Below are 19,422 nucleotides of genomic sequence, written 5' to 3'. Positions count from 1 at the left end.
ATGCACTAGGAGGAACTCAGATCGCCCCGGTAAAGGTTGCTTTTACCCTTGATGGGAGAATCATTCCTGCCCACTAACAGACCAGTTTTGAGGGAGCTCGAGCAGTGTTTGTTAAAGAATATTGACTAGCTGGATCATTGCTTATTGGATTTGATTAATGTCTTCCTTCATTTTCTTTAGACATTTCCTGAAATCATTTTGTGATCTTCCTCTGGCAAAATGTTTATTTGCAAGTGAATTCAGTGGACGAGCATGGAGAACAATGAATGTGCTGGTATTACGTATGTGCCACGAATGTAAGTTTTGGATAGACGTTGACTATGGCAATACTGTGCCACAGACTTTTTTGTTCTTTGCAGCTGAGCTTCAGAGACAGAAACTATGCTTGATTGCACAATGTCTCCCATAGAAATTATAAGGAGAATGCCATGCTCTAATTGTGATTATTTACACAGAACACCCCAGCTCCCTGTTTCCCCTCTGGCTTTTCTTAAGCAAGCAATTTATTCACAACAGTTTTAAATTTAAAATCAATATTTCTATTAAAGTAGTTTTACACTTTTCATCTTTATGAATGGACAAGTCTTAGAAGGGAATCCAACTGCGCTTAAGCGGGAAGACGAGGCTATTGATAAAACACATTCTAGAGGCATCTATGAAAATGAAGTATTTCTGTTTATCTTTAAACACAGAAATAAATGTGAATGGACATAAAATGTAACTTGTATCACTAGATATTAAGTAAAATTGGTTTCTGTGAAAGAAAGTAGATTTATTGGTGTCAAATTAGAAAAATGATCACTTGTATGTGGAACATTAAAAAAAGATATGTGAACTTATCTCCAAAACACAAACAGAAGACAAATGTACAGTTATCATAGGGGAGGGAGGGGTGGGGTAAGGGATAAATTAGGAGGATGGGATTAACAGATACACAACTAATATAAAACAGATAATCAACAGGGACCTACTGTATAGCACAGGGAAGTGTACTCAATATTTTGTAATAACTTATAAGGGAAGAGAATCTGAAGAAGAATATATATCTGAATAGCTGTACCATATACCTGAAACTAACACAGTACTGTAAAACAACTATACTTCAAGTAAAAAATAAAAATAATTTAAAAAACTAAAAATGCATTTGGTGGCTTGAAAATAATAAGCCACCAAATAATAAGTTGGTAAAGAGTGTTCTTCAATGAGGGAGTCTTCAGTAGATCTCAGGTAGAGCAAATTTACTTTGGGGGTCGGGGAGTTTATAAACATTCCTGAGGTTGTTCCAAGTGTTTATACTGAGATACTATTGAAATTATTTTCCATTAATTTAGGAAAGTGGGATGATGAGTTTTTTAAATTACTGAAAATCACATACATATTTATTGTAGAAAATAATACTGCAGAAAACTCACAAAATACAAATAAGTAAACAGAATAAAAATTAAATAAGTAAATAACAAAAAATCATAAAGAGATGAATATCATTAATATTTTGCTCTGTTATATGTGTGCTTATAAAAAGATTTTATTATACATTTATTATTTTGCTATGAGTTAGTACATAACTTTTGTGAAACAAAAATTAAAATCTACAAAAGTATGCATCTCCAAGTCTAGCTTTCATTCTTGTCTCTGTTTTTTTATAACTCAGATCTGCTTTTATTAGATTTGTGTGTATTCTTCCACTGTTTTTTAAAATAAAAAACCTTAAAAGATATTATGTTTTAGAGCAGTTTTAGATTGGCAGGGAAACTGAGAGAAAGGTACAGAGATTTTGGTACCCCTGTGTCCACACACATGCGTAGCCTCCCCCATTATCAACATCCCCCACCAGAGGAGTGCATGTGTTACGATGGATGAACCTATGCTGACACTTCATTATCACCCAAAGTCTGTCGTTTACATCAGGGTTTACTCTTGGTGTTGTATATTCTGTGGGCCTGTACAAATTTATAATGAAGCCAATCCACCATTATTATATCACACAGGGTATTTTCACTGCCTAAAGAATCTTCTGTGCCCTGCCTTTTCATCCCTCTCCCCACCCTTAACCCCTGGCAACCACTGATCTTTTCACTGTTTCCATGGTTTTTCCTTTTCCAGAATGTCATATATTTGGACTCCTGCAGTGTATGGCTTTTTCACATTGACTCCTTTCCCTTAGTAATATGCATTTAATATTATTCCCTGTCTTTTCGTGGCTTGACAGTTTGTTTGTTTGGTACCGAATAATATTCCACTGTCTGGCTGTGCCATGACATTATTTATCCATTTACCTACCGAAGGACATCATGCTTGCTTCCAAATTTTGGTAGTTATGAATAAAGCTGCTATAAATACTTATGTGCAGGTTTTTGTGTGGACATAAGTTTGCAACTCCTTTGTGTAAATTACCAAGAGGTGTAATTGCTGGATGGTATGACAAAGTGTATGTTTAGTTTTATAGGCAGCAGCCAAGTCTCTTCCAAAGCGGCTGTGCCATTTTCTAGTCCCATCAACAATATACGAGAATTCCTGTTGCTCCACACCTACACAGACATTTAGTGTTAACCTTTTTCTGGATTTTGGCCAAGAATGACCAAATAGTCACATTAGTATATCATTTGCATTTTTCTGATGACAAATGATGTGTAACGTCTTTTTCATGTTTATTTTCCTTCTGTTTATCTTCTTTGGTGAGGTATCTCTTTGATTTCTGGCCCATTTAAAAATTATGGCTGTTTTTTTTTTTTTTCCTCTTACTGTTGAGTTTTAAAAGTGCTCTCTATATTTTGGGTAACAGTCCTTTGTCAGATGTATATTTTGCAAATATTTTGTCCCAGTCCATGACTTCTCATTCTCTTGGTGTTGCCTTTTGCAGAGCAGAAGTTTTCAATTTTAGTAAGTTCTGCTTTTCAGTTCTTTCTTTCAGGGATCATGTCTTTGCTGCTGCTGCTGCTAAATTGCTTCAGTCATGTCTGACTCTGTGCGACCAGCCCACTAGGCTCCTCAGTCCCTGGGATTCTCCAGGCAAGAACACTGGAGTGGGTTGCCATTTCCTTCTCCAATGCATGAAAGTGAAAAGTGAAAGTGAAGCCACTCGGTCATGCCCGACTCTTAGCGACCCCATGGACTGCAGCCTACCAGGCTCCTCCGCCCAAGGGATTTTCCAGGCAAGAGTACTGGAGTGGGGTGCCATTGCCTTCTCCACATGCCTTTGCTACTGTATCTAAAAAGTCATCATCATAGTGCAGGTCATACAGGTTCTCTCCTATGTTATGTTCTAGAAATTAGTTTTTTGCATTTTACATTTAGGTCTATAATCCGTTTTGAGTTAATTTTTGTGAAGGGTGTGAATTTGGGTCTAGATTAATTTTTTTTTGCATGTGGATGTCCAATTGGTCTAGCACCTTTGTTGAAAATATGACTTTTGCTCCATTGTATTGCCTTTGCTCCTTTGTCAGAGATCTGTTGACTGTATTTATATGGGTTTAGTTCCTATATATATCAATACTTTTTATGCCTTAAATAATTTTGTTTTTATTCTTTTATTCAGAATTCACCAGGAAGTCTACTTTGTCCAAGTCTATTCTCAAGCAGTGCTATCGCCATGGGGGGAGTACATGGAACATGGGCTGTGGCTCTGTGTGGTGTTTCTTGAGAGGCTGCTATGAAGTTTTATGAGTGGCAGTGCATGCTTGCTAAGTCGATTCAGTCATGTCCAACTCTTTGCAGCCCTATGGACCATAGCCCACAAGGCTCCTCTGTCCATAGGATTTTCCAGGCAAGAGTACTGGAGTGGGTTACCTTGCCCTTCTCCAGCTGATCTTCCCAACCCAGAGAAACTGAAGCTGCATCTCTTATGTCTCCTGCATTGGCAGGCAGGTTCATAGCCACTAGCACCACCTGGAAAGCCCAGCAAGTGGCAGAGGGTTATGGATAAGGAGTCGTCATTATCAACAAGAACAAGAACAACCATCAGATGATCTATTGGGCATCTTTACATTCCATCTCTGTTTTTGTATCTGGGAAAATGTAAAGTTTGGAGATAGAGAATTTCTGTATTACTTGTGTGGATGTGGGATAAGCTTCTGCCCAGGAGATGGATGTGTGGTTACATGCTTCCTTTTGGGGGTGCACTGTAGTTTGTTGTTAACTAAAATATTCGGCCAATATTTTTGTCTTTGGTTCAGGCTAAGGCTTTTGGAAGGATGACTAGAGGAATGTCTACTTCAGTTGTCATCCCTAAACATTCAGCAGTGTGGTCATGTAAGTTACTACCATGTTGAATCAGCAAAACAATGCCAACTACATGAACAAGGCATAGAATTCAGATTTACTACCACTACCTGGATCAATCCTCAAGGAAATCAACCCTGAATATTCACTGGTAGGAATGATGCTGAAGTTGAAGCTCCAATACTTTGGCCACTTGATGTGAAGAACTGACTCATTAGAAAGGACCCTGATGCTGGGCAAGATAGAAGGCAGGAGGAGAAGGGGATGACAGAGGAGGAGATGGTTGGATGGCATCACTGACTCAATAGACATATTGAGCAAGCTCCGGGATATGGTGAAGGACAGGGAAGCCTGGTGTGCTGCAGTCTATGGGGTCACGAAGAGTCAGACATAACTGAGCAACTGGACAACAGCAACGTGGATATTCACTTTCAAACAGATTACATTCCATTTGTAGTTCGTGATGAAAAAAAATCTCTGTAGATTCTAAATGTTGAGAGTCTATCCATCTGTTGAAGTATAAATGTAAATGTTATTGCCAGAGTGAAATGCACCAATACTTAATGATTGTAGAAATTAAAATTATTAGAATAATCAAAATATTTCAAATAATAAATGTATAAGGAAATAGATCCAAAGTAAAGATTAATATTAAGATAGAACATGTTAGCTAGATAACTTTAGAAAGAATATTATATCATTTTAGAGCCAGTGAATATTTATAGAATTTAAATAGTACAAGAAAGAATAATAGAAATCATAGCACAGAGATTAGAATTAATCTTTGAAGTTGTATTACTATTCAAATATTAATGAAAATAATCTTTAAAACTATTCTTATTGTACAGTATTTTTTAGTTATTTAATTCTGTTTAGGCCATGAGTCATTCAGGAAAAAATTCTCTTTAGAAATTCTTCGTATCTTGAAGGATGGATAAAAAGTAAAATGTTAAGTTTGACCTATTCAATTTGATAAGGTGGGAAAACAACCCAAATCAGGTACACTATCTGTATTAAACCATCTTTGATCTAGACATAACAAAGAATATACAGAAAGGGAGACAGCGTTAACCAAAAAAGAAGAACTCCTAAATGTGCCCCTCTATCAAACTCAGTTGAAAGAATGAATCTATTTAGTTTCACACATGATGTGTATGGTGAACACAGGAGCAACCCATCAGCTGACAGTTTCAAGGAATTGTTCTTCTTATGTTAAATTTTAAATAATTTACTAGTGGTTTTAATGAAAAATTTTAGTAAAAACTACTTTGGGGGCAAAAATCCGAAGATTCTGACATCTAAGAAATTCAGTCTATGGTGGTGACCTAAGGGTTTGGTCTTAGATTTGGCTGAATATTGATTTTAACATTTGTTTATTTTGTGTTACCACATAATTTGGTGCATATCTACTTTTTTTTTAGAGCACTACACCTTCCCTGCTTTATAATAATAATAATAAAAAAAGAGTGAGCTCATAGTGCTACTAATGAGATAGGACATCTTTCCTCTGTGTTTTTCTTTGTTATTGATTCACTTTGTGATTTTTTTTCTTCTCTGAAATGTTTGTTTTTGTTCATTTTCTTTTTGTTTCATTTTTGTTCATTTCTTAGGAGGTGATAGTTATCTTTTGTTTTCTTACAGCTTTGTAAGAGTTCTTCAATTTTGTTTATCTGTGTTTTATCATTCATTTTGTAGCTTTTGTTTCTCCACTCCTTTTTTGATGAACAGAAATTTAAATTTTATTTGTCAATTTTATTGGTATATTTTGTTTGAAAAGTTCTTTCCTAACATGAGGTTACAAAGGTATTCACCTATATTTTTTTTCTAAAAGTTCTGAAGTTTTGCCCTTCATATTTAAATCTTAAATCAGTTCAAAATTTCATTTTTTGTGTGTCTGTATTATGACAAGGATCACATTTTATTTCCATTTGAATAGCCAGTTCTTTCAGTACTAGTCAATGAATAGTCTGTTTCATTGACCTTCAGTGTCGTCTCTGGCATAAATCAAGCTCCGATCTGTGTGTGGGTCTGCTTTTGACCTCTCTTCCACTGATCAATTTATTTATTCATGTACAATTACTAAATTTTAAAACTACCATGGATTTATAATGTCTTGATTTTGGTGCAAAATGTGTGTTCCTAACTTGTTCTCTTTCTCCTTCAACAGTATCTCAACTATTTGTATGCTTTGCTTCTCCTTATAAATTTAAAAGTTCGATCGTCAATTTATTTGAAATTTTTGTTTCTTGAAGTAAACTTTACACACCATAAAACACAGAATTTTAATGTACAATTCAATGAGTTTTGAAAAATGTATAACCGAAAGTGTACAAGTGTATTGTTCAGTTGCTAAGTTGTATCTAACTTTTTTGCAACCTCATGGACTGTAGTCCCCCAGGTTCCTCTGTCCATGGGATTTTCCAGGCAAGAATACTGGAGTGGGTTGCCATTGCCTCCTCCAAGGGATCTTCCCCACCCAGGGGTTGAACTTTGCATCTCTGGCATCTTTAACATTGGCAGATGGGTTTTTTTACCACTGAGCCACCTGGGAAGCCACAGAACCATATATAGCCAGTAGCCAATCAAGAAGTAGAATGATTCTCTCACCTCAGAAAGTTCCCTTATGATCCCTTTCAGTTCCTCTCTACTTGCCAGAAGCAAGCACTGTCTGGTTTTCTGTTATCATTAGTTTTGTGTGTTGTTGGAATCTTAAATAAATTCATTTGGTATGTATTCTTTTCTGTCTGACTTTTGCTCAACATTTTTTTGAGATTTATTCATGTTTTGTGTATCAGATCAGATCAGATCAGTCGCTCAGTCGTGTCCGACTCTTTGCGACCCCATGAATCACAGCACTCCAGGCCTCCCTGTCCATCACCAACTCCCAGAGTTCACTCAGACTCACGTCCATTGAGTCACTAATGCCATCCAGCCATCTCATCCTCTGTCGTCCCCTTCTCCTCCTGCCCCCAATCCCTCCCAGCATCAGAGTCTTTTCCAATGAGTCAACTCTTCCCATGAGGTGGCCAAAGTACTGGAGTTTCAGCTTTAGCATCATTCCTTCCAAAGAAATCCCAGGGCTGACCTCCTTCAGAATGGACTGGTTGGATCTCCTTGCAGTCCAAGGGACTCTCAAGAGTCTTCTCCAACACCACAGTTCAAAAGCATCAATTCTTCGGCGCTCAGCCTCCTTCACAGTCCAACTCTCACATCCATACATGACCACAGGAAAAACCATAGCCTTGACTAGATGAACCTTTGTTGGCAAAGTAATGTCTCTGCTTTTCAATATGCTATCTAGGTTGGTCATAACTTTCCTTCCAAGGAGTAAGCGTCTTTTAATTTCATGGCTGCAGTCACCATCTGTAGTGATTTTGGAGCCCAGAAAAAAAAAGTCTGACACTGTTTCCACAGTTTCCCCATTTATTTCCCATGAAGTGATGGGACCGGATGCCATGATCTTTGTTTTCTGAATGTTGAGCTTTAAGCCAACTTTTTCAGTCTCCTCTTTCACCTTCATCAAGAGGCTTTTTAGTTCCTCTTCACTTTCTGCCATAATGGTGGTGTCATCTGCATATCTGAGGTTATTGATATTTCTCCCGGCAATCTTGATTCCAGTTTGTTTCTTGTTTTCTAAAATTGTTGAATAATTTTCCATTGCGTGGATATCTCACAATTTGTTAGTCCATTCTCATGCTGATGGTCATTTGGGTTGTTTTCGGTTTTTGGCTATAATTCATAAAGCTGCCCTAAATATTCATTTTGTATGGACTTATATTTTCATTTCTCTTGGCAACTACCTAAAAATGGAGTTGGAGTGTGATAGCATAGAAATATGTTTAGATTTATAAGAAACTTCCAAATAATTTCCTAAGTAGTTGTGTTGTTTTACATGCCCACAAGCGATGCACGAGCATTCCGGCTGCTCACATCCCTGCCCAGTGTTTCGGAGTACCAGTCTTTTCAGTTTGGGCCATTTTAGTGGGTGTGAGGTCATATCTCACTGTGTTTTCTTACACATCACCCTGGTGAGTAGTAATGCTGTGCACCTTGGGTTTATTGTTCATTTGTAGATTTTTTTTTTTTTTTAGGAAGCAAAGGGAAGTTTTACTCTTCATTATTACTTTAATTTTGGTTGTCCTGGGTCTTTGTTGCTGTGTGCATACTTTCTCTAGTTGCAGGATGTGGAGGCCAGTCTCCGTTGGGTCTTTGGGCTTCTCATTGCTGTGGCTTCTCTTTTGTGGAGCACAGGTTCCAGGTGCCTGGGTTTCGGTAGCTGTGGCTTGCAGGCTCTAGAGCACAGCCTCAGTAGTTGTGGCTCATGGGATTAGTTGCTCCTCAGTGTGTGGAATCTTCCCAGACCAGCCATGGAACCCATGTCCCCTACATTGGCAGGCAGATTGCTATCCACTGTCCCACCAGGAAAGTCCTGTAGATGTTCTTTTGTGAAGTGTCTGTTCAAGTTTTTGCCTACTTATTACGTTGGAATTGTGTCTTGATATTATTGACTTGTATGAGTTCCTTTTATATCCTGGATATAAGATCTTTGTCATATACTTGTATTGTGAATAGTTTCTCCCAATCTGTGGTTCTGAGTTTATTTTCATAACAGTTTTCATTAGCAGTTGAGTGCTGCTAATTTTGAATTGTCTGTGATTTTGTTCAACAGCCTTTATTCTAATCATTTGGGACATGTTCACTTGACAGAGAGTTCTAGTTTGACAGTTTCTTCCTTCAGCAGTTTAAAAATATCATTTCATTGTCTTCTGACTTCTATTATTTCTGATATGAACTCTACCATGGCTTGTGTTGTTGTATATTATGTACTTTTTTTCTCTATTAGATTTTCTCTTTAACTTCAGTTGTCAGCAGTTTGACTACCATGTACCTAGGTTTTGTTCCCTTTGCATTTGTTTTCTTTGGGGATCACAAAGCTTTTTGGAGCTATAAGTTGATGTTTTCCACCACAGTTGTAAAATTTTGGCCATTTTTTCCTGACGTTCAAGCTGGTTTTAGAAAAGGAAGAAGAACCAGAGATCAAATTGCCAACATCTGCTGGATGTTGGAAAAAGCAAGAGAGCTCCAGAAAAACATCTATTTCTGCTTTATTGACTATGCCAAAGCCTTTGACTGTGTGGATCACAAGAAACTGTGGAAAATTCTGAAAGAGATGGGAATACCAGACCACCTGATCTGCCTCTTGAGAAATTTGTATGCAGGTCAGGAAGCAACAGTTAGAACTGGACATAGAACAATAGACTGGTTGCAAATAGGAAAAGGAGTACATCAAGGCTGTATATTGTCACCCTGCTTATTTAACTTATATGCAGAGTACATCATGAGAAACGCTGGACTGGAAGAAACACAAGCTGGAATCAAGATTGCCGGGAGAAATATCAATAACCTCAGATATGCAGATGACACTACCCTTATGACAGAAACTGCAGAAGAACTCAAAAGCCTCTTGATGAAAGGGAGAAAGTGGAGAGTGAAAAAGTTGGCTTAAAGCTCAACATTCAGAAAATGAAGATCATGGCATCCAGTCCCATCTCTTCATGGGAAATAGATGGGGAAACAGTGGAAACATTGTCAGACTTTATTTTTCTGGGCTCCAAAATCACTGCAGATCGTGACTGCAGCCATGAAATTAAAAGACGCTTACTCCTTGGAAGGAAAGTTATGACCAACCTAGATAGCATATTGAAAAGCAGAGACATTACTTTGCCAACAAAGGTTCATCTAGTCAAGGCTATGGTTTTTCCTGTGGTCATGTATGGATGTGAGAGTTGGACTGTGAAGAAGGCTGAGTGCCGAAGAATTGATGCTTTTGAATTGTGGTGTTGGAGAAGACTCTTGAGAGTCCCTTGGACTGCAAGGAGATCCAACCAGTCCATTCTGAAGGAGGTCAGCCCTGAGATTTCTTTGGAAGGAATGATGCTAAAGCTGAAACTCCAGTACTTTGGCCACCTCATGGGAAGAGTTGACTCATTGGAAAAGACTATGATGCTAGGAGGGATTGGGGGCAGGAGGAGAAGGGGACAACAGAGGATGAGATGGCTGGATGGCATCACTGACTCGATGGACGTGAGTCTCAGTGACCTCCGGGAGTTGGTGATGGACAGGGAGGCCTGGCGTGCTGCGATTCATGGGGTCGCAAAGAGTTGGACACGACTGAGCGACTGATCTGATCTGATGTATATGTGTATATATATGGGCTTCCCCAGTGGTGCTAGTGGTAAAGAACCTGCCTGCCAATGTAGGAGATAAGAGAGACATGGGTTCACTCCCTGGGTCAGGAAGACCTCCTGGAGGAGGGCATGGCAACCCATCCCGGTATTCTTGCCTGGAGAATCCCACGGACAGAGGAGCCTGGTGGGCTACAGTCCATGGGGTCACATAGAGTTGGCTGTGACGTAGCAGGCATGCACTCACATATGTATATATGTATAAATATATCTACCTATTTATATATATATATATATATATATATATATATATATAAAATTATTTTTTCCCTTGTCTTCTCTCCTCCATCTGGGACTCTAGTTGCACTTTATGCATTAGACCATTTTATATTGTCCTTCAGGTCACAGTTAATTTTTCCCAAGTACTTTCTCTTTGCTCTGTTGGATAATTCTTTTTGATTTGCCTTCATTTTAACTTTCTTCTACAGTCTCCAATATACTTTTAAGCCCATCTGGGAATTAAAAAAAAAATGTGTGTGTGTGTGAAAGTTGCTCAGTCACGTCCAACTCTTTGTGATCCCATGGGCTGTAGCCTGCCAGGCTCCTCTGTCCATGTGATTCTCTAGGCAAGAATACTGGAATGGGTGGCCATTCCTTTCTCCAGGGGATCTTCCTGACCCAGTCATCGAACTGGGGTCTCACATTGCAGGCAGGTTCTTTACCATCTGAGCCACCAGGGAAGCCCTTTAAAAAAATATATTAGCATAATTTACAGTTATAAGGCTTCCATTCAGCTCTTCCTTTAGTTTCTATTTCTTTGCTGCAATTTCTCATATGCTTATTATGATCCTCTTTTCCATAAAAATATGAACAAATTTATAATACCTATCTTAAAATGCATATCTGCTAATACTAAAATCCAGATCAGATCTGTGTTTATTGCCTGCTATTTTTCTTGGTTATAAGTCATAGTTTTCTAATTTTTCATATATCTAATAATTCACTATTGTATGCTGGGCATTGTTATGATCCACTTTGGAGAGGTTGTTTTTTTTTTTTTTTTTTTTAATGCTGTTGAGTACTGTGTTATAAGACAGAACAAGTTATTGGCAAATCTTTTTGGTTTTGACAAGTGTGCTTTGATTTTTTTTCCCCTATATCACAGTTACTTGTGAAAATTTTAAAAATCTCTCATATATTTACACACACCTATTTGTATGAAGTTGAAATGTCTTGTATCACTTGAAGATATTTCACTAATCATGAAATTACTACATTCTATTATTAATTTCTTTCTATGTATGTTCTATTTCTTTAATTACCTTGTGACCCCCAGGGATGGATCCTCATTTTATAGCTTTTCATAGTTACAGGATGTGACACACAGCTGGCTTTCAATAAAAGTTATCATTTTAATGAATATGAAGGATATCTTGCTGTGGTCCTTTGGGCTTTGCTCCAGCATTTCTTCCATAGATTTATTCCAATGTTATGAGTATTAAACACTGAGTTCATTCATTCATTCACTCACATACATCCATTGATCTGTTCACTCACCAAATATTTGTTGAGGACCTACTATATGCCAGTTCTTATTCTGATGCTGTGATTACAGCAGTGAATAAGTTGAACAATGTTCACACTCTCATAGAAGTTATAAGTTTGTGGTTTTGAGAGTTTAGCCTAGTTACTCCATGGTATTGCTTCCTTGGCATCCATTTTGTTTGGCCAACCAGCCTGCAAGAGCCTTAAATGGACACTGTTCCCTTTATGTAAGAGCATGCCCTAGATAACAGAATCAGAAGTAATTTTAAGTTCTTGATATGACTTCCCTAAGGGCCCTTGTGATAAGCAGTCTTCTTGACCTCCCAGGACCTTCCAGGACCTTCCTTTTTTGTACGTCTTAGGCAAGACCCCTGTGGAGCTTACTGAAATGCTGCTTCTTCTGATTTGAATCGACCAATCTGATCTTAGCCTGGAAATCTCAAAGCACAACCTCAAACCCCGTGGGTGCTAACAAAGGCTGGTGCCCCAGATTCCATCCCCTTCTCTGCTTGCACCCTGGCCTCCCAGTGAGGCCCCTCAAAACATCCTGTGTACTTCCTCCAGGACCTGTGAGCAATGAAATTCTTTATTTCAATTTAGCTTCTGGTCTTCTGCTCCTTGTCATCTGGCATCCTGCGCTCTACTTAACAAACATTAATTTAACATTTGCTAACTAACAAATAGGCTTCCCTGGTAGTTCAGAAAGTAAAGAATCTGCCTGCAGTGCAGGAGACCAGGGTTCAATCCTTGGGTCAGAAAGATCCTCCAGAGAAGGGAATGGCAACCCACTCCAGTATTCTTGCCTGGAGAATTCCATGGACAGAGGAGCCTTGCAGGCTACAGTCCATGGGGTCTCAGAGTTGGACACGACTAACAGTTAATAATGGTAATTAAATTATATAAAATAAGTATTCCCTAATAATAAGAGAATGAACAAGTAACTTCACAGATAAACTGGGTATTCTATGAAGAATAAAGAAGGTAGTTATTGTGACGAAGATGCATGTGTATTCTTAACAATAGAGGTGTGAGGAAAGGCCTGTCTCAGTAGGTGATACTTGAGCAAAGATCTTAAGCAATTAATCAAGCCCTGATTTGTAGCATTTGCCAATACCTATGGTATCGGGAAGATCTCCTTGAGGAGGGCATGGAAACCCACTCCACTATTCTTGTCTGGAGAATCACATGGACAGAGGAGCCTGGCAGGCTACAGTCCATAGGGTTGCAGAGTTGGACACGACTGAAGCAACTTAGCATGCATGCACATGGTATAAATGCTTCCACTGTGGCTGAGTTCAAGCTGCCAACGTGATATCAATGAAGGTGGAATTGGAAGAGATGTCAGTAGTACAGTGTTATATAGCAATTCCACCATTCAGTTATAATAGATGTAAATAACATCTAGAGGCTGGGTAACAGTGAAATGAGGTAAAATACATTATAAAGGGTGAAGTAGAAAAATGAATACAATTCAATGAAGCTTAATTTTTAATAATGGCTGTGTTTAATGACAAGCTTGTAGAATTCTTAAAAATTTAATAATTGGCACTTGCAAACCTGTGTAAACTGGCTCCAGCACAGTATGTACTGTGGGAGGGTAGCTGGCCTGAGAGAACCTTCGGACAGCCCTCTGCAACATTACCTGGGTGCCCTTCAGCCAATACCCCTACTCTGCATCGTACCTTTCAGACCTTTCCACGTAGTCCTGGAGGGATGTGTACAAGGGTCCTCATCGAAGATTGTAGGATGGGAAATTGGAAGCAACATGAAGGTTTAATCCTAGGGGAATGGAAAGCTGTCATGCAGTGGACACAGCATCTGGCACGATGTCTCTGTTTACCGCAGACACAAGCACTCACCTAACAACACTTCATATTTGTCAAGGGCACACACAGTAAGGCATATTCCAAACACGCTGGAGTAGGAGGTGATGTGCCTAAAGAAAGTAGTGAGCTTTGGGATAGCTCGTGGAAGGAACAAATATAGACTTGAATAAAGTAAAATCAGAATTGGGCTTCATTCTGATCAATGAGGACAGTTGGCCTTGATCTGAAGGGTCTGGATTTCTGACCTCTCCACAGCCCAGGTGCAGAAGGAGGGCTTGTGAAATGTGAGTGGATGTGCTATACAGAACTTATAAGCAGAAATTTTTGAGTCATCCTATATGTCCACCATGCTCTCTTTTCTCTCTGTCATGAGAATAATGATGTCTCAGATTGGGGATTCCTCAACCTGGATCCTGCAGTAAAGAGATTATGAAGTAGAACCACACCCAAAGTCAATATATAATACAAGTGAGAAATCTACTTTGTTGTGAGCCATTCAAATTTGGGGTGATTTCTGAACTGCACCCCCAAAGCTTGGACAAATAACAATATTCTAAACTGCTATTACAGATGATTTTGTGGCAGATCTTGGGTCGTATAGAATGATCTTGATCTTATTGTGAAGCAATACTGTTTAAATACACCTTCTTAACTTCTGAGTGGTCTGCAACATACCCTGTCAGTCTGCCTTGTAAGCATGTTTTCTGCTATCTGTGTGTGAAGGGAGCTTCATGGCTTGGAAAGCGATGTGCCCTCTGTCGACAAGAAATTCCCGAAGATTTCCTTGATAGGCCAACCTTGTTGTCACCAGAACTCAAGGCAGCAAGTAGAGGAAACGGTGAATATGCCTGGTATTATGAAGGAAGAAATGGGTGGTGGCAGTATGACGAGCGCACTAGCAGAGAGCTGGAAGATGCTTTTTCCAAAGGTAAAAAGAGCACTGAAATGTTAATTGCCGGGTTTCTGTATGTTGCCGATCTTGAAAATATGGTACAGTATAGGAGAAATGAACATGGACGTCGCAGGAAGATCAAGCGGGATATAATAGATATACCAAAGAAGGGAGTAGCTGGACTCAGGCTGGACTGTGATGCTAATACTGTAAATCTGGCGAGAGAGAGCTCTGCTGACGGAGCGGACAGTGTACCAGCTCAGAGCGGAGCTTCTGTTCAGTCGTCTTCTGTGAGGCCCCTGACGTCAGTAGACGGTCAGCTAACAAGCCCCGCCACACCATCCCCTGATGTAGGCACTTCTCTGGAAGACTCTTTTGCACATTTACAACTTGGTGGAGACAGCATAGCGGAAAGGAGTCATAGAGGGGAAGGAGAAGAAGAGCATGAATCACCATCTTCAGGCAGGGTACCAGCACCAGACACTTCGATTGAAGAAACCGAATCCGATGCCAGTAGTGATAGTGAGGATGTATCTGCGCTTGTTGCACAACACTCCTTGACCCAACAGAGACTTTTGGTTCCTAATCCAAGTCAGACAGTATCTGATCGATCAGTGGCAGCGGGTGGAATAGTGAGTGTCAGATCTCGAAGGCCTGATGGACAGTGCACAGTAACGGAAGTTTAAATAAAAGTTTTCCGATCCATGCTCAAGATGAAAATGGTTATCTGTAAATTTTTGCCCACGTAACATTATACTCATCCCAAGTAGTGCATTTTGGGAGTTGGGGTGGGAAGGGGTATGGGAAGGATAGACTTGTAATTAATATGTCTAACACATCTCTGTTGAGAAATTTATTTAATATAAAGAACTTGGGTGTTAATAGTTGAGAGCTGTTTAGTAATAACGCAGTTTTCTTGAGGTCTGTTTATTTTATAGTTTTTTAAAATACCTTCAGTTCTTTTGGCCAGCGTGTGTGTATTTGTGCATTAATGGTCCTCATCTGACTATTGCATTGGTTCATATTTTTCTGCATGGATTGACGTAAAACCATTACCAAAATTTGGCACCTACAAGATGTCTGGTATCATTATGAACAGAAAGCTTAAATAATGTGAGAACAAATGTGAATTTGGGGTTTTAAAATAACAACTACTTAACAGTAAAGTTACTGAAATGGAAATGTAAAGGAAACAGCTTATAACTTATGTTTCAGAATCTTGTTTGTAACACACTTCATGGCGTTCTCATAGGCTTTGCTGTCTAGTCCTTGTAGTTAAGAATTTGGGGTGATTTCTTATTGTTGTATTATGTAGCCTAATCTTAGTGACACAAAATAATAATTTTTAAAATGCTTATCATTGAATATGGTTATTTTTAACTGACACAGAGTATACCTGACACGTAGTGTAAAATAGATAAATAAGATCTTGAGGGAGTCTGGCTATTGAAGAAAGGCTGAAATAGAATTACAATTCTGGGGTAGCAAAACTAAACTTCTTGAGTACTTCCTGGCATGGCAAAGAATTGGACACGACTTAGTGTTGAGCACCTCAGTTTACAGGGATATAATAAAATTTCAAAGACAATTAACAGGACTAGACTCTAATATCCACAGAACTGCAATTATAATTTTTCCCTTTACAGTTAGCCTCATTTTTACCAAAGTTAATCATAGTAAAACTAATTTATTTGTATTAAACTTGGCCTGATCATTTATATCGGAGAAGGCAATGGCACCCCACTCCAGCACTCTTGCCTGGAAAATCCCATGGACGGAGGAGCCTGGTGGGCTGCAGTCAATGGGGTCGCTAAGAGTCAGACAAGACTGGGTGACTTCACTTTCACTTTTCACTTTTATGCATTGGAGAAGGCAATGGCTCCCCACTCTAGCACTCTTGCCTGGAAAATCCCATGGACGGAGGAGCCTGGTGGGCTGCCATCTATGGGGTCGCACAGAGTCAGACACGACTGAAGTGACTTAGCAGCAGCAGGTCATTTATATAAGTGCAGCTAGAATAGTAATTTACCATACAAGTTCTTTTTAAGACTGATTTGTTAATAATAAGAATACTCAAGTTTCTGAATTCTGGAGGGATTGGAAAGGGAGAAAAAGTAACTGTTTCATCTTTGTTCTCCAAAATATCTTACCAAATCATTGGTAGTGTCAGAGAAGATTTCATTAAATCTAGAAAAAACATTAAAGATGTTCTTTTTTTTTTTTTTTTTTAGCATTTTGAAAGGGAATAGGTGAGGTTTGGGAAATTGGTTTAAAAAAAAAGGTGAGCTTTGAACTTTTGGAGCCACACCTTTGGCCCCGCAGCAGAAATATGCAAGAGAAAGACAGTTGTTTCCAATTCCCCAAAGAACAGGATTGCAGCCTGGATGATAAAGAGGTTGACTTATCCTTCCAACTACATTTTCTCCAATTTGCTTATTTCCCTCTGGGCATAGAGTTTATTTTAGTTTGGAAGAGAGGGCCTGCCTGAAAAAATTTTCCTATCAGGCTCTGATTATCAGCTTCCAATTTGCCCAAATTTCAGATCATTAAAGTTATTAAACCCTTTCAAATATCTTGTCAGGTTTTGGCTAGGACGAGCAGTAAATATTTCTGGCAGTATTAAACAACCTCATTAATTTTTAGTTTTCTTTGACTGTGTAAGAGAATAACCGAACAGTTTTACCAGAAACATCCCTGAGTCCCAGCAACTTTGGGAGGGGAGAGAAGAGGTTTTCTTCAGAGGGTAGGTAAGAGGGCACTGAAGAATTTGCACAGGACCTTTAAGAACAATTTCTTTTCCAATACCCCAGGAAATTACAATTGAAACAGTGGTTTCTGGGCAAGTGTTCTGATGATGAAACCTTGAAGATGTCATGGGTGAGAACTAGGAGTTGCCTAGGTGCCTTTTGCCTCTTTAAGTTTCTATGACTGTGTGGATCACATTAAACTGTGGAAAATTCTGAAAGATATGGGAATACCAGACCACCTGACCTGCCTCTTGAGAAACCTATATGCAGGTCAGGAAGCAACAGTTAGAACTGGACATGGAACAACAGACTGGTTGCAAATAGGAAAAGGAGTATGTCAAGGCTGTATATTGTCACCCTGCTTATTTAACTTCTATGCAGAGTACATCATGAGAAATGCTGGACTGGAAGAAGCACAAGCTGGAATCAAGATGGCTGGGAGAAATATCAATAACCTCAGATATGCAGATGACACTACCCTTATGGTAGAAAGCAAAGAAGAACTAAAGAGCCTCTTGAAGAAGGTGAAAGAGGAGAGTGAGAAAGCTGGCTTAAAGCTCAACATTCAGAAAATGAAGATCATGGCATCTGGTCCCATCACTTCATGGCAGATAGATGGGGAAACAGGAGAAACAGTGTCAGACTTTATTTTTGGGGGCTTCAAAATCACTGCAGATGGTGACTGCAGCCATAAAAGACACTTACTCCTTGGAAGGAAAGTTATGACCAACCTAGATAGCATATTAAAAAGCAGAGACATTACTTTGCCAACAAAGGTCCATCTAGTCAAGGCTATGGTTTTTCCAGTGGCCATGTATGGATGTGAGAGTTGGACTGTGAGGAAAGCTGAGTGCCGAAGAATTGATGCTTTTGAACTGTGGTGTTGGAGAAGACTCTTGAGAGTCCCTTGGACTGCAAGGAGATCCAACCAGTCCATCCTAAAGGAGACCAGTCCTGGGTGTTCATTGGAAGGACTGATGCTGAAGCTGAAACTCCAGTCCTTTGGCCACCTCATGAGAAGAGTTGACTCATTGGAAAAGACTCTGATGCTGGGAGGGATTGGGGGCAGGAGGAGAAGGGGACAACAGAGGATGAGATGGCTGGATGGCATCACCGACTCAATGGACATGAGTTTGAGTGAACTCCGGGAGTTGGTGATGGACAGGGAGGCCTGGCGTGCTGTGATTCATGGGGTCGCAAAGAGTTGTGCACGACTGATCGACTGAACTGAACTGATATACCAATTAAAATAGGCGTCCCATTCTATTTGTTCAGCTTGGGATCTCCTGTTCTTGACTGCATTTTTAATTTTATTTTTTAAAATTATTTATTTTAATTAGAGGATAATTATGTTACAGTATTGTGATGGTTTTTGCCATACATCGACATGAATCAGCCATGGATGTACATGTGTCCCCCCACCCCACCCCCCATCCTGAACCCCTCTCTGACCTCGCTCCCCATTCCATCCTTCTGGGTTGTCTCAGTGTACTGGCTTTGAGTGCCCTATTTCATGCATTGAACTTGGACTGGTCATCTGTTTCACACATGGTAATATACATGTTTCAGTGCTATTCTCTCAAATCATCCCACCCTCGCCTTCTCCCACAGAGACTCATCAAGAAAAAAGGGAGAAGAATCAAATCAATAAAATTAGAAACGAAAATGGAGAAATCGCAACAGACAACACAGAAATACAAAGGATCATAAGAGACTACTCTCAGCAACTGCTGCTGCTGCGCTAAGTAGCTTTAGTTGTGTCCGACTCTGTGCGACCCCATAGACGGCAGCCCACCAGGCTCCCCCATCCCTGGGATTCTCCAGGCAGGAACACTGGAGTGGGTTGCCATTTCCTTCTCCAATGCATGAAAGTGAAAAGTGAAAGTGAAGTCACTCAGTTGTGTTCGACTCTTAGCGACCCCATGGAATGCACCTACCAGGCTCCTTCGTCCGTGGGATTTTCCAGGCAAGAGTACTGGAGTGGGGTGCCATTGCCTTCTCCAATTATC

At 39.5% G+C, this 19,422-nt stretch overlaps 1 pseudogene; it reads left to right on the top strand.

Annotated features, from left to right (window-relative positions):
- Nucleotides 1-252: 252 nt before the first annotated feature.
- LOC100336258 (ring finger protein 146-like pseudogene) lies at nt 253-15,930 on the top strand (annotated as a pseudogene).
- The last annotated feature ends 3,492 nt before the right edge of the window (nt 15,931-19,422 follow it).

The sequence above is a fragment of the Bos taurus genome, chromosome 17, assembly GCF_002263795.3.
Source record: "Bos taurus isolate L1 Dominette 01449 registration number 42190680 breed Hereford chromosome 17, ARS-UCD2.0, whole genome shotgun sequence".
NCBI lineage: Eukaryota > Metazoa > Chordata > Mammalia > Artiodactyla > Bovidae > Bos > Bos taurus.
Note: the sequence above shows the minus strand (reverse complement) of the source record. Positions and strands in the feature narration are given on the sequence as shown.